Source organism: Mustela erminea, chromosome 9 (assembly GCF_009829155.1).
Source record: "Mustela erminea isolate mMusErm1 chromosome 9, mMusErm1.Pri, whole genome shotgun sequence".
Taxonomy (NCBI): Eukaryota; Metazoa; Chordata; class Mammalia; order Carnivora; family Mustelidae; genus Mustela; species Mustela erminea.
The window spans coordinates 11,586,139-11,599,498 of NC_045622.1; the positions used below are offsets into that span (position 1 = coordinate 11,586,139).

At 50.3% G+C, this 13,360-nt stretch overlaps 1 long non-coding RNA gene across 1 annotated transcript; it reads left to right on the forward strand.

Moving 5' to 3' along the window:
• Positions 1 to 596: 596 nt before the first annotated feature.
• LOC116599373 lies at positions 597 to 2,086 on the forward strand. The gene is made up of 3 exons (XR_004289345.1): positions 597 to 687; positions 966 to 1,020; positions 1,241 to 2,086. It is a non-coding gene; the product is annotated as an uncharacterized LOC116599373 (long non-coding RNA).
• The last annotated feature ends 11,274 nt before the right edge of the window (positions 2,087 to 13,360 follow it).

The following is a 13,360-nucleotide window of genomic DNA, read 5'->3' on the forward strand; positions in this document are numbered from 1 at the left end:
GGGGATCATGGAGGCCTAGGCCAGCCACCGCAGGAGACCCGGATCTTGCACGAGCCATAGGTAAACAGACAAGACGACCTCAAATACCGCAGCAGGGAGGCAGGGACAAGCACACAGAATCAATGGACTGGAAGATGGGAAACAGGACGCTGCCCACAGAGGGGGCATCCCTGGATTGGCAGCTGAAGGGACAAGTTCCCTAGTGATCTGCTGGAGGGTGTCACCGCCTCATTACAGGCTTCTAGCTTTCCATTACAAAATAAGGGGGTAGATTAGATGAGCCCCAAGGTCCCTCCAGAGCTATGGGCCATGAGTCCATGCCAAGTCCCATCTTCCCCATCCTCCCAAAAAAAAAAAAGAAAAGGATTTACTCCTTTGTATTCCGTTAATAAATAAATAAATATCTCCAAGTTCTCTTTTCCAGCCCCACTGTCCTCTGACCAAGTCCATTTTGCAGGTCACTTATTTGGAAGAGCGTCGGCACACCCTGCCTCCCCATCTCGAAGGCCTGCTCCCCAGGCAGCAGTCCCGGAAGTTCCACTCACCGGAATGGGAGGTGTGTTTACGGTTGCCCAGGGTGAGAACTGAAGCAGGTAGAACTGGGAGGGGTCGAGCGGCCCGGGATCTATGGGACACCTGACAGGCCCTTTGCACGCACCACGCACCTGCAGCCACGGTGTGAGAGAGGTGGGGACGTCAGAGGAGGTCCAGACCCCGAGACTCCAGCAGGGCCTTCGCCCTTGTGACCGGGGAGGGCCTGGGAGTTGGGCCGATGCTGAGTACGAGGCAGTGGTTCTGGTGTGACCCACCGGCCCTGCCAACCAGGAGTGGAAGCGGAGGCGGGGGCCTTGGAGCAGGGCCAAGCCTCAGAGCAAGCCAGGGCGGGGTGGGGGGGTCTAAGAGGGGAGTGCAATGGAGCAGGGCTGCAGCAGCAGGGTCCAGTGGGCCTGCCTGTTCCCTTGCAGGTGCTGAGAACCCGGTGCTGGGAAGGGACCTTTCCAGGGAAATGCCTGCCAAAAGGTGACCACCTGTAATGAGGCAATAAACGGGGTAATCACTGGCCCTCCAAGTGTCTGGGAACCTGTGGTGAGAGCTTGGCCAACTCTGAGCCTCATGTCTCCAGTGAGCTGGAAGCCCAGCTGAAAATTAGATAATGTGGACGGGCAAGGGAGGAGCTGCTTTGGGGGGACCCACTCCATCCTTTCTTTCCTCTCTTGCCTTTTCCCCTGGGCTGGCCCAGGTTCAAGGCTGTCGACAAGCAGCATGTGCTGGGACAGAGGCAGCTGCAGAGTCCCCAGGCATCTTTGAAGACCGGAGCCCACCATGCCCCACCTGCTTCGTCCCACCGGACCCTGCTCCACCCTGCAGAGCAAGCACCTCTGCCCTCCCACGCACGCCCCCGCCTCCAAGAGCTCAAGGCCAGGACCAGTGCTGGGCAGAGGTCAGTTCAGCTGGGTCGCTGCAGGCTAGTGACTTGGTGCGAAGTGCAGCTTCTTTGCAAATGTCCTCTGCTCCCTCCTCTGCTGAACCCTGGGTCCTAACCCCTGATGGTGTCTTTCTTCCAGTTGGCCCGGTTAGACTGGTGAAGCTGCAAAGTATGGGCTTAGTTAAGCATGCAGGATGCTGGAACTGTTGAAGCCCGTGAATAAAATGGATTCATTTGTTCTGGCTGAGGACAGGATGGAGATTCGGGGTGGGGTGGGGTGTGAAAATGAACAAGGTAATTTTTTTAGTGTCTTTTATAGATCGCATGTCACTTTGTTAGTTTACGAGCATTAAAAATGTATAACATAGAGCTTGTTCTGCTCATAAAATGATCCTCTTTGGCATATTAAAATTTAAAGTATAGTTTATTCAGGCAGTAATTACACTTTTACTAATTGAATTTACCTCTAAATATTTCAAAGTTTTGTAATAAATTGAGCTACAAGATACTGAGCCTCAAGGTGTTTGTATACAATGGTGTTTGAGAAATGGGCAAAACCCTTGACAACAGAAGAAATCAGCAGCATTGGAATAAAATGGGAAAAGGCTTTCTGTTTTTTGGCGTTTTCTGATACCTACAGTAAGGACAAGAACCCAAGTAATATGCAACACGGTCCTTCACTTTATAAGTTCCTTGACTTATCTTACTTTGATTTTCACAACAAAAGCAGAAAAAGAGGTTTGTATTTAAAAATAAGGAAGAGGTCACTCAGAGAAGCTGGGCAACTTGCCCATGGTCACACAGGGATAGCCGAGTTCAGGATCCCCTTCGGAGCCCAAATCCCACGGTCACTCCAGGTCAGAGAGATGATGAGAAAGGTTGCCACAATGCTGTGAATTAATGCCCCTGAATCGTGTATTTAAAAATGGTTAAAGGGGTGCCTGGGTGGCTCAGTCCTTAAGCATCTGCCTTCTACTCAGGTCATGATCCCGGGGTTTTGGGATCTAGCCCCACATCAGGATCCCTGCTCAATGGGAAGACTGCTTCTCCCTCTCCCACTCCCCCTGCTTGTGTTTCCTCTTTCACTGTATCTCTGTCAAATTTAAAAAAAAAAAAAAAGCCAATTAAATAAATATTAAAATGGTTAAAATGGTAAACCATAAAAGATTCCTTGAATGTAACTTTTGCTCCCAAGGGACCCGTCACTCCTCCTTTCAGCCCTTCCTGTTCCTTCCACATCTTCCATGTCTTAGTCCCACACGGAGAACCAAGGCTGGACTGTGGCTCCTGCAAGATCCTGTTAGGAACCACCCTCGACCAATCTGAGGCCTTCCCTAGGTAGTTGAAGACCAGGCGCTCTTGCAGGGGCCGGTTATGTGACAAGAAACACAACTTTCAGGCAAGACTCTCTGGTGCCTACAAATGTTTATTCGCAAGCTGACCTCCAGCAAATGGTCTTTCCAATAAACGAGGAAGTTCGAGGCTCTGAGCAGAGCGTGTGGCAGGGGGATGTGGCAATATTCTGGTGGTGGGTTAGGTGGCAGGTTTGAGATTCCGGTGAGTGGCTATAAATAGAACTGGTTTAAAATCTTAGGAGAGCTATTCCAAAGAACACGTGCTACCGTTGGGCTTGGTAAACGCATGCCCAAGCAGGGCAGGGTGGGTTCTTGTCGGACCCTGTTCTGGCCAATACACAGATTCCAAGCCCTCCTTGTTTCAAGGAAAACCATTTCTAACATCTGTCATGCTAATGAGCAAAGCCTCTGGTGTTGGTAAGAGAAAAACAGCTGAAAATCTTGCTATCTCGGCCCAGAGAGTGTGGTTTCTGCTTGAGGTCTTTCACATGCCAACTGTCCCACTCCCGAAGAATGTACTTCCCAATCAACATTCTTCCCATGGTCACAGCCTCCTAGAATTCCGATCAAAAGGATAGCTCCCTGGTAGGGTTGGCAGATAGAACACAGTATCAGGGACATACGTCTACTAGGAAATATTTGGTATTTGTCAGACAGTCACATTTAACTCTGTGTTCTGTATTTTTATTTGCTAAATTTGGCCACTCCGCTCACACTGTATGCTGAAGTATTTGGAAATAAACTATAGAAAATGGAACCTATACCTTTTGTAGGAAAAAGATATTTTTTTAAAGTTAATGTTTCCCTGCTTTGTGCCGATCTCCCAACCTGACGGGCTCTGGCCACAGCAGGCAGACCAGTCTGAGCAACTGGTTTTAAAAATCCACAGAAATCAAGGGGGGGGGGGGGCGGGTTCCTGGTGTCTCTGTGGTCCTGCGCTCTGCATCCTGCGACATGGAGATCAGAATTCAGCAAGACTCAAAAAGCGAACAAGTCCTGAATCTCTTTTCTGTATGTGTGGGAAACGGTATGGCCCCCAGATGCAGAAAAAGGGTCTTACATTGTTACATGTGCTACTGTACCGCTTGCTCTTGGTGGACAGGAATTACAATGATCTGATATTCTAGGTGGTTTCACATTAAAATCTCTTCCTTGCATAGAGGGATTTAGAATTCACTGTGGAGGGTGGGTAGGGAGAGGAATAATAAAGACAGGATAATAGCACCTTAGCTGTAAGATTTTAATCATTCTAAAATAAAATGAATATAATTTTTGCCCCTAAAATGAGGTTTATTTTTCGGAATTTTTCTAATTTTCATTTTTACTATTAGTTCGGGGTGGCAGGGCGGGTACCGCTCAGGGCAAAAGTGAAACATTGTCCCCTACCTCATTCCTTAAGGATTTGAGGAAAAGACAAGAGGGAGACATTTTCATTGCTAGTTGGGGATTAAAGGAGGCTTTCCTAACGCCCCAGGTAATTTAAAAATAAAAAAATAAAAAAAGGAAAGGAAAGGAAAAAAAAAAAAGGGCAGTGCCCCCTGATCTGGCCCCTGGACTCCGGAGATTTTGGGGAAGGTCACGCAGCAGGTCAGACCCCACCCCCACCCGCCCCCGCAGGGCGCTTAGGGAGGCCCCTCCCACCACCTCAGTCCCAGCAGCTGCGGCTTAATAAAAGGTGGGATTGCCATGGCAACCCCAGTAACACTTTCAAATAGATGGCCAATTATTATTCACTCATTTACTGTTTATTGTAGCGATGCCAATCACAATGAACTCCAGGAGTGTATTAATGGAGATGTGATCGGAGCCTGGGGCCCGGAGGGGACCGGCATTGTGATGCCTCATTCATTAGCATCCCGTGCACTAGGTGGGCGGGCACGTGGCCACTCCCTCCTGGCCCTCAGGGGCAGACTCGGGGTCCCAGGCACAGCCCCAGCACGTGCTGGGTGGGCAAGCACTCCTTGGCCCCCTGGAACTGGGGGGGGACCCGAGAGGTTTCCAGCCCCCGCAGAAAGTCCACAGTACACCCTCACCTCCAAAGACTGGCAGGTGGACTGGGTGCGGGCTCGGCCCCAGCAAGAGGTTTAGTATTCTCATCTTCTCTCTGGACCCTTTCTCCATTCCAAATTATAAACAAATACAGAGAGTTGTTAAGCCTTGTCCAAGCCCTTGGCTGTGGGGGGCGATGAGGGTAAGTGTACAGGATGGTTCCCCCACCTGAACACCTTCGAGGGTGTCAGTTCAGGACCCCGGGAAGGGAAAATGGAGGTGGTGCTCCTCCTCTTATGAAGCCTGGCCACCTGCTCCAAGGCTTGCTCAGAGGCAGGCAAGAGGGGTCACCAAGAAGACAATGTCCACCCTTGGTTTCTTGGATGGATTACATCAGGCCTTCACAGAGAAGGAAGAAAGAGGGCTTGTGGGAAACACGGGAAGCAGGGGCATTTCTAATCTCATCAGCAGAGAGGCTCTCAGAGGCCATGACTTATTGTGTCCACAGAACCCCAGCAAGAGCCCCTTCCTGTCCTCCAGACTGTTGCAGAAGCAACACAGCCCCGCCCCCTTCCTCCAGGGTCATGTAGGTCTGGTAATGGGGAGGTTAATGGAGCCAGTGGGGACCAGAAGACCAATGCCTGCTCTGAGAATGACCTTAGCCCTAGAGAAAGGGTGGGGAAGAATCTTGGCCAACCTGGTTGAAAGGGACTCGAGGTCAGATTTCATTTGCTTCAGAAAATCAAGAGAGTAGTACACCATTCCTTGTACACGGGGGCACATGAGGGAAACCAAGATGTACTACACGGACTGGCAGCTTGTTACCAGTGAGACACCCGTCCTGAGGCAGCCTGTTCTTCAGGGAGCAGCTCATTCTTGCCTTGCCCTCTCCTTTGGTGGTGGTGGGGGAGGGGGGGGTCCTGAGGCCCCGAGCCCCACTCGGATTCCTGCGGCACCTCCTACTCATGGTGCCAGTCGGGACCAAAGACAGACAAGGGTGGGAAGGTGTGAGATGACTCACTCACTCTCGCTCATCTCTGCCTCTGCCCGTGCTCAGGATGTGGGGGCAGTGCTAAAGGGGGAAAAAAAAAAGTATCCTGAGACTCTTAGAACGAGGAGGAAGGCTTTAATCAGGACTATCAGGATAGTGGAAAGAGACTTAAGTCTGAATACAGCAAGGACCAGTGGGGAGGTGCAGCCAAGGGAAAGAGTAAGGGGGTCAGTGGTGAGTAGAAAATTGCCAAGAGTGACACCTCAGTGCGGGGGGGGGGGGGTCTTGCTGAAGGCAGCTTGGAGGAGCAGGTATGGGGGGGCCTCTCCCTAAACCGGTGTAACAGGATCCTGGCTACAATTGGACTCTGCAAGGACACGCTCAGAAGCCCAAGGTCATGGTCTAGTAGACAAGAACACGCCGAGGAGCCTCACCAAAGTTTGGTGAAGGGAGAGTCTTGGTCCACAGCCACCGGAAAGGAACTGGGGCCAGGGGGCGGGAGGGCAGAAGTTGCCCAGAGAGGGACAAACGTATGTTCAGGGACAAAAATCACGCAACGGACAGCCGGCCGGGAAGAGTATGTCTCTCAAGCCAAGCCCAGAGGTTGGGTGAAACCAGCAGGAAGCGAACATTTCTCTTCCTTGCCCTCTGCTGGGTTTAGGCTCCTGTCCCGGACCCCAGCAGCTGTCCTCTGGCTTGTCAGATTGTTGGGCCCTAGGCCTTTCCCCAAAGAGGGACCGAAATCCTACCTCCACTCCCTTGCTCTCTGGTGACAGACACGCCCCTTGCAAGCCCCTTTCCTCTTCAGGGAGGGGAGGGGGGTTAAGGGACCACCCTCAGGGCAGTGAGGGGTCTTCCTAACAGTGTTTACAAAGCCTGGGAAAACGAGCTCCATGAATGTGAGCACAAGGTCATCACCCCAGTTCTGGAAGACCAGAGGAATGGAAGGCTCCTCCCACTTGCAGAAAAAGCCTACAGCCCTCCCCAGGGGGACACAGAGACCTGCTCTCTGGAAGATGTCCTTCCTTGTAATTTGCATCCTTGTGATTTGTGGATGTGGTGCTTATCTCCACAACCGCACGTGGCCAGCATCCATCCGTCTCGGTGATTCCTATCCCATCTGAACCCACAGGAATTTCTGGGGAGCCAGGGTACATTCTCCAGCTGCTTCTTTCAGTGATGGGGTGGTGCTCAGAGGGATGGGAAGTGGTAGGGCAACAGAGACCTGCCACAATCACTGGATAAGACAACAGTGGGGCCAAGACCTGGCAGAGGACTCCTGGCTCTTAGTCTTAAGTTCTTAAGTCTTAGTCTTAGTTCTTGAAAGAATGACACCCCCAGAGAGGTCTTGATGGGGCACACGTGGGCATGGGTCTCACAAAAAGCAGTGCTGGGAAAGCAGCCCCAGGTGGGGAGTGTGTAGGAGGACAGTGCTGATAGTTTGGGTAACTCTGCTCCAACCCATCTAGAACATTCTGTGTGCCATACACGGACACTATCAAGTGTTTCCTGTAGGAGACACTGAAACACAAGACTCTGCCAGGAATGCAAAAGAGTGACCGTACTCTATAGGATGGGTGATATGGGAGAATCAGAGGCAAGTGTTGTAGGAATAGCAAACAGAACTACTGATTTTGCCCCAGGGGGTCAGGAGAGGCCTCACAGAGGAAGGGAGGGTTCATTTTGCTCTTCAGAAAAGGGACTCCAACTTGCACATGCAAAGCACAGGGGCTCCTTGGAGAGCTATGGCTCCACCTGCAGACTAAGGCAAACACCAGAAGACAGAATTGGAAATGTACATGAGAAAAGCATGAGTAGGTCAGGGAAGAGTGGGGATGCTACTGCAGCAGTCCTAGCACAAAACAGGGCCACTACAGGTTTGAATTCTGGCTCCTGACTCATTAGCTGTCGGATGCCAGCCAGCCCCTTTAACCTCTCTAACCCCCAGGACCCCAGCTTGCAAAACAAGGACACTAGATCATCCTTCCTTTGTGGTTGTGAGAACAGAGGGGATAGGAGGAGCCAGCCAACACAGTGGGCCTGGCTTATGTTGTAGGCAGCCCATAGATGGAGGGTCACCTTCAGACAAAGTCACAGGAGGGATGTGTTGGAAGCAAAAAATGTAGAAGTGTCTAGCACATAGTAGGCACTCAAATATCTGTAGAGAGAACAACAAATTGAATCTAGGAGAAGGGTGAAAAAGGAATCAAAGATGATCTGAAGGTTCTAGAATGTTCCTGTGAAGGTAGACAGGAGGAAATTGATGTGGCTGCCCTGGGAGCCCTCCCTTCTGCTCTCCTGACATCTACCACCAATTCATCCCCATGGCCACAACCCTGGGAGGGAGCTGCTCCTCCCTGTTCCCCACATATCTTGAAAAGGCAAGATAAATGCAAATAAACACAGGTATGATCCTTCAGTTTTCCACGGGTCGGCGGTCGTTCTGAGATCTGGTGAGCGGGGATAGGGAGCAGAGTCATGTACAGGAGGGAAGAGAACTCAAATTCTTGACCTAGCTCCCAGGTGCCGGGTTCGGAGTCTTATCCTATTAATCCTCACAAGAAACTTGTGTTTGGTACTATTACTATCATGCACACTTCACTCAAGAAGAAAATGGTCCCAGAGAAGCTAAGAGACCAGCCTAAGATCAAACAGCTAGTTAGTAGGGAAGGCAGGATCCAAGCGGATTACGTAGCTTCAAAACCCTTGCTTTTTCCACCAGCCACTTCGAAGGAGCCAGAGGCTGAAAGAAAGAGGAAAAGGAGAGTGTCTCAGTCAGTTTCAGTTGCTATACACTTTAAAAAAAAAAAAAGAAAGAAAGGAAAAGTAAAAAAAGAAAATCAGGTTCCATAGCTTATAAGCAGTAGAAATGTCTTATGGTTCTGGGGGCTGGCAAGTCTAAGACCAAGATGCCAGCACACTTGGTGTCTGGAGAATGGTCCACTTACTGCCCATTGATGGCTTTCTACCATATCCTCACAAGGTGCAAGGGGCAGCGGAACTTTCTAGAATGCCTCATAGAAGGGCACTCATACCATCATGAGGGCTCCACCTTCATGACTTAATAACTTTCCTGAAAGTTCTACCTTCTAATAGCATCACCTTGAGGGTTGAGATTCAATAGGAGCCCCACATAGGTCTCTGTGCTCAGTGGGGAGTCTGCTTGGGGATTCTCTCTCTCCCTCTCTGTCCCCTTTCCCCGGTCACACACCCTCTCACTCTGAAATAAATCTTAAAGAAGAAACGAGTCACCAAGTCACCATCCTGAAGCTATCTGGGGGCTCCCTGACACCAGTACTCTCATTAGCATACCAAGATATTTTTAAGACCCAGGACACTCCAAAGGATTTAGAAGCTCCATCAGGAACCAGCGTCAAAGAGCAAATATATTTAGATCACAGAATTCCACCACCGTCATGGGGGATAAGCTTAATAGGGCAGGAGGACCCTGGAGCAGCACCATGGCAAGAGGGGTGACTGGATCCCTGGAAGGAGGACTTCCTGAACTGGGTCCCTCGAGGCTGCCCATCCTCAAGGCGTAATCCTGAACGAGGCACTTAACTCCCTGAGCCTTATTTTCCTTCATTAGAACAATGGAAATGCTAATACTCTGCATAAGTCACAGGGTTTCATGGGGGGCTTAGTGGGATCATGGACGCGAAACACTTTATAAACCGTGAAGTACCACACAGATAGGAGGCTTAATCACAGAGGAGCGCGCACCTCCCCCACGCGTTCATCCCCGGGCACCCATGCATTCACACACACTCTTGCTCCAAGGAAACAGGAGCATCCATCCTGATGCAGCCCCTGCGAAGTCCCATGCTGGAATCTCCCTACGCCCTCCATCCTCCTGACTTTACCCACTGAGACTGAGCGGGTTCAGGAAGACTGAGGAGGGGCTGAACAGCTTCGAGGAGAAGCAGGTGCGGCTGGAGCCCAGACGGCTCAGCCCACACCTGCCCATTCTGCCCCGAGTTTGCTCTTGAGGGCATTTCCTTAATGCACAGCACCTGGGAACCATAGTAACCACCCAGCCCTTTGCAGGGGGTGGGGGGGGGGAGGCACTTGGCAGAGCAGGGGCAGTCCCGAGAGGTGGCGCTCCTTCAGCAGCTTGCTTTGGGGGCTTACTGTCCATGCATTGGTCTCCCATGCAACAAGTTTTAGTGAGCACCTACTATCTCTGCACAGACCTGCCCGTCACGCTGGGGATCCAAGGACAAGTCCGCCCTGCCTCTGAGCCCCTTGCAAAGGCAGCTACACCAGCAAGGCCAGGCCATGGGCAACAGCGAGCACACTCTGGAGTGATGGGTGGCTTTGTGCAGTGCAGAGTAGATGGGCCACGTACCGCCGGACAGTTTGCGGGTGAAGAGGGCACAGGTAGGGACCCAATCCCAAGAGGCCCTGATGCCACACTGAGGAGCTTGGACTTTATTCTGTGTACAACGGGGAGGCACCCAAACGTATTCAAAAATGGAAAGACATGGACTAAGCAAATCTCTTTTCATTTTTTAGGAATCCTTCCCCCGCCACCCCACCATTTACCACATTCCTCCTGAAAACTGGAAAGTTATGTAAATGTGCTGAGATTGGTGAAAGAATGTGAAGTTATAGAAAGAAAACCATAATTTCTCCCACCCCAGTTCTGTTACACCTCTATACAGATAGTTCTCAAAGAGTGTTCCCTGGCACAGCCACATGGGCAATGTCCACATGCTTGCTAGAGATGCCATCTGATATGGTTAATCCTGCAGTGTAGATCTGAAAGTTGCTGAGGTCTTAAAAGGTCTCATCACTGCCTCATCAGAAAAAACACTGTAAGTCTTACCACCCATTACCACATATAGTTACATCTATTGCAAAATGATCGCCACAGTATCAATTATGTTATACACCTGACACTCAGATTAGAGGTCAATCAATCTCAATTTTTTAAAAATGGGAAGAAAAAAAATGCAGTCAGCTACAAACCCTTCAGGTGACTGAGGCTTACTGAGATACCTTGCAGGAATTTTCTATACCTGTTTCCATGTTTATCAAACAACTACACCTCTATACCACTGTGTACTTTTTTTTTTTTCCAAAAAATAATCCTACCTTTTACTAAGCAAGCTGCTTTGCTCATGATGCTATGTTTTCTAGTCAATAGAAATGGAATGCATTTGTTCTTTAAAGTGTGTGTATGATTTTCCATTGTGTGGCTATAGTTTATCTATTTGTTGTGGAATATTTAGGTAATTTACAATTATATGGACACCTAAGAAGTTATGATAGCCTTCTCTGTGTAGGATCCCATAGGGGTTTTTCATTTCCACTGGCTTGCCAGAAGTGGAAATGCAGAATCAAGGGTTATGGGGTTCACAATTTTGATATTGGTAGCTCATTTTCCCCCAGAACTGTAGGGATACTCAGTCCCATCAGTAAAACAGAAGATGCCCGGATTCTCATGGCCTCCCCAGCACATGGTCCTTCAAATCTACATATTTTTATTATTTTTTCATATCTATATTTTAAGAAGCTCACTATGGCAATTTCATGGAAAAATTGCTTTGATCCAATGGGGTTTAGGGCCAGAATTGGGGGCCAACAGCCTAGCCGAACTTCTGGATTAGTCCAGGTAAGAGATCAAGGGCGGGGTTAAGAAAGTGGCCAGGGGGATGGAGAGAAGGGGTCAGTCAGAGTATGGTGGCCTCTTTCGAAGACTCATTTAAGCTCTCTAACCACCTGCTTTCCAAATGAGGAACCTGGAGTTTGTTGAGACATCGTGACTTGCCTACATGTCCTAGGATCACTGAATACTTCTTAACCCATCTATGGCCCATTCTAAGGGAACCTGCTCCCACAAACCCTCATCAGTAAGTAGCACAAGAGCCCACTTGTTAGAACGTAGACGAGGATCAGAAAAGCATCCTCCGGACGGACAAGGTAGTCTGAGACCAAAGACCAAAGCAAGCCCCTCCATACCATGTTCTGAGTTTTATTCAGAGTAATTTACTGACGGGGGGAGGAGGGTGCAGACCAAGTGGACAGCGTACTTGGCCATTCTCTGCCCCCACTCCCCACCCCATCTGGACCACAATCCTCAGCTTTTATGGAGGGGTGACGTCACAGGGTAATCATGTGAAGTGGGGTCCTCTGTGCAGCCCTTCGGGGAAGAGGAGAGCAAACCTCCGTACATTCTGGTCCGGGCACGCATGAACCTCCATGGGGCCCAGAACACAGAGCCAGCCCCGTGGGAGGTCACTGTGGCGCAAGAACAGAATGGAAGGCCAGAGCTGGGGTCTGTGTTGTCAGCCCCCCTACACTGCACCCCCAACAGCTTCATGGCTCGCGCAGTCTTCACACACTTCCTCTGTGAGGACCGTGGGGCCAGACAGCAGGGACTGGGAGGGACTTGCACCAGCCCAGCTACAACAGAAACAGCGACACACGGGCCAGTACCGCCTCTGGCTTTTCACCGCTCCTCGTTCTTGAGGGATCGGGCAAGGACTGCTCTAGCGACTTCTGCAGGGAAGGAGTGTAGATGAAGATTTGAGGAATGAACCGGCCTCGCGTCCCACTGCAGATCTTCCCTAATACGGAGCTGAGTTCCCATCCCTGATTCACTTCCCATCCATTACGCCGGCACTCTCATCGTCTGAGAACCTCATTCCACATTTTGCGGGTCCGGCTCACAATGATAGAGAAAAATCACAGCATCCACTAAGACCTCACAATAAAGCTGTATTAGGCACCATGGGATGGATGGGGGTGGGGGGAATGGATAACTTTGTGTTTCCTATAATCTATTGTCCTCGGCCGGGTCGCAGTAGATTTCTCCATAGACCAAACCTGACTACTGAACGCCATGCCCCCACTTCCGGTGGCTTATATGGTTTTACATTTATTACTCTACGGGAACCAGCAGCTGTGTGGACTCCCATTTTGGGGGACCCCCGATGAAGGCTTTCACGACTCAGTTATGCAACCTGAATTCCCCTTATTTAGATCCAGATCCTATAAAAACATCTATGCCCAAAATATGCTGGGAATGGAGGAACGGAATGAGGGGAATACGCCCTGGGAGACAGTGGGGAGGGAGCCTGCAGGTGTGTAGGTAGAGACTGGTTTGTCTGGATAGTTTGCCCCCCGTAACCATCAACAGCCTTTGTGCCCCCACCCTGAAATGTTGGGGGGTCTCCATAGGTGAGTGTGCACTCCGTTCCAAGGTCTATTAGAGCCCATACAGTCTGTCAGTGAGACCAGTAGTGGTGAAATCCGCACGGGGCTTCCGATGGCCCCCTATTGCACAAACTAAAGGGCCATGTTGACCTAAGGCCCCTTCTCTAGGGGTAGTGGTATCCACTCCTCAGATTCCTCCATTAGCCAAGGGGCATCTGGCAACAAACCTGGCTTTTTGGAGCTTTCCTTCAAGTGAGTCACCTAGTTTCCCTTTGGTGACAGTTTTCATAGACTTAACGAGACTGAATTGGGTTGTCTGGATTTTCTCTTGGGGGTCCCTGATGACACTGGATCTTGCCACAGTTGTTTATGAGAAACCGCTAGGGGCCCCTTTCCCTCCAGTTTATCATTGGCAGGATACTTTGTTTTCCCTTTTTC